Source organism: Cherax quadricarinatus, chromosome 1, assembly GCF_038502225.1.
Source record: "Cherax quadricarinatus isolate ZL_2023a chromosome 1, ASM3850222v1, whole genome shotgun sequence".
NCBI classification, from domain to species: Eukaryota; Metazoa; Arthropoda; class Malacostraca; order Decapoda; family Parastacidae; genus Cherax; species Cherax quadricarinatus.
This window is the reverse complement of record NC_091292.1, coordinates 32,243,086-32,245,184: the sequence shown is the minus strand read 5'-3', so window position 1 is coordinate 32,245,184 and position 2,099 is coordinate 32,243,086.

Genomic DNA, 2,099 nt, shown 5'->3' with positions numbered 1-2,099 from the left:
CATACCCACAGCCTCCACCCAACACCAAGCTATAGAACCCCACAGTATGCCACCAGGTCTCCCACCCTCACAGGCCCCCCAAACCACAGTGTTGGAAAGGAAACTGAAGGTATGGTACACAAACGCTGATGGAATAACAAATAAGTGGGAGGAGTGGCAAGAAAGAGTCAAAGAAGCATCACCGGACATCATAGCTCTCACAGAAACCAAGCTTACAGGTATGATAACAGATGCCATCTTTCCAACGGGATACCAAATCCTGAGGAAAGACAGAGGGAACAGGGGGGGTGGAGGAGTGGCGTTGCTGATCAAAAATCGCTGGAATTTTGATGAGCTGGAGAGAGAAGATAGCGGAGAAGAAAGTGATTACATAGTGGGAACACTTCACTCTGGAGGTCCCAAGGTGGTAATAGCAGTGATGTATAACCCACCACAGAACAGCAGGAGGCCAAGGCAAGAGTACGACGAGAGCAATAGAGCGATGGTTGACACACTGGCTAGAGTGGCCAGAAGAGCTCATGCATGCAGGGCAAAGCTCCTGATCATGGGTGACTTTAACCACAAGGAGATAGATTGGGAGAACTTGGACCCACATGGGGGCCAAGATACTTGGAGGGCTAAGATGATGGAGGTGGTACTGGAGAACTTCATGTACCAACACGTAAGGGACACTACAAGAGAGAGAGGAGAGGATGAACCAGCAAGGCTGGACTTAGTATTCACCTTCAGTAGTGCAGATATCGAGGACATCACATATGAAAGACCCCTTGGGGCCAGTGACCATGTGGTTGTAAGCTTCGAATACACAGTAGAGCTACAAGTGGAGGGAGAAGCAGGAAGGCCAGGACGAATGAAGCCAAACTACAAGAAAGGGGACTACACAGGAATGAGGAACTACCTGAACGGGGTTCAGTGGGACAGAGAACTGGCAGGGAAACCAGTTAATGAGATGATGGAATATGTAGCAATAAAATGCAAGGAGGCTGAGGAGAGGTTTGTACCCAAGGGTAACAGGAGTAATGAAAAAGCCAGGATGAGCCCATGGTTTACCCAAAGGTGCAGGGAGGCAAAAACCAAGTGTGCTAGGGAATGGAAGAAATATAGAAGGCAAAGGACCCAGGAGAATAAGGAGAACAGTCGTAGAGCCAGAAATGAATATGCACAGATAAGAAGGGAGGCCCAAAGACAATATGAAAATGACATAGCAGCGAAAGCCAAATCTGACCCGAAACTGTTGTACAGCCACATCAGGAGGAAAACAACAGTCAAGGACCAGGTAATCAGGCTAAGGAAGGAAGGAGGAGAGACAACAGGAAATGACCGGGAAGTATGTGAAGAACTCAACAAGAGATTCAAAGAAGTGTTCACAGAGGAGACAGAAGGGACTCCAGAAAGACGGAGAGGTGGGGCACACCACCAAGTGCTGGACACAGTGCACACAACCGAGGAAGAAGTGAAGAGGCTTCTGAGTGAGCTAGATACCTCAAAGGCAATGGGGCCAGATAACATCTCCCCATGGGTATTGAGAGAGGGAGCAGAGGCGCTATGTGTACCCCTAACAACAATATTCAATACATCTATCGAAACAGGGAGATTGCCTGAGGCATGGAAGACAGCAAATGTAGTCCCAATCTTTAAAAAAGGAGACAGACATGAAGCATTAAACTACAGACCAGTGTCACTGACATGTATAGTATGCAAAATCATGGAGAAGATTATCAGGAGAAGAGTGGTGGAACACCTAGAAAGGAATGATCTCATCAACAGCAGCCAGCATGGTTTCAGGGACGGGAAATCCTGTGTCACAAACCTACTGGAGTTCTATGACATGGTGACAGCAGTAAGACAAGAGAGAGAGGGGTGGGTGGATTGCATTTTCTTGGACTGCAAGAAGGCGTTTGACACAGGTCCACACAAGAGATTGGTGCAAAAACTGGAGGACCAAGCAGGGATAACAGGGAAGGCACTACAATGGATCAGGGAATACTTGTCAGGAAGACAGCAGCGAGTCATGGTACGTGGCGAGGTGTCAGAGTGGGCACCTGTGACCAGCGGGGTCCCGCAGGGGTCAGTCCTAGGACCAGTGCTGTTTCTGGTAT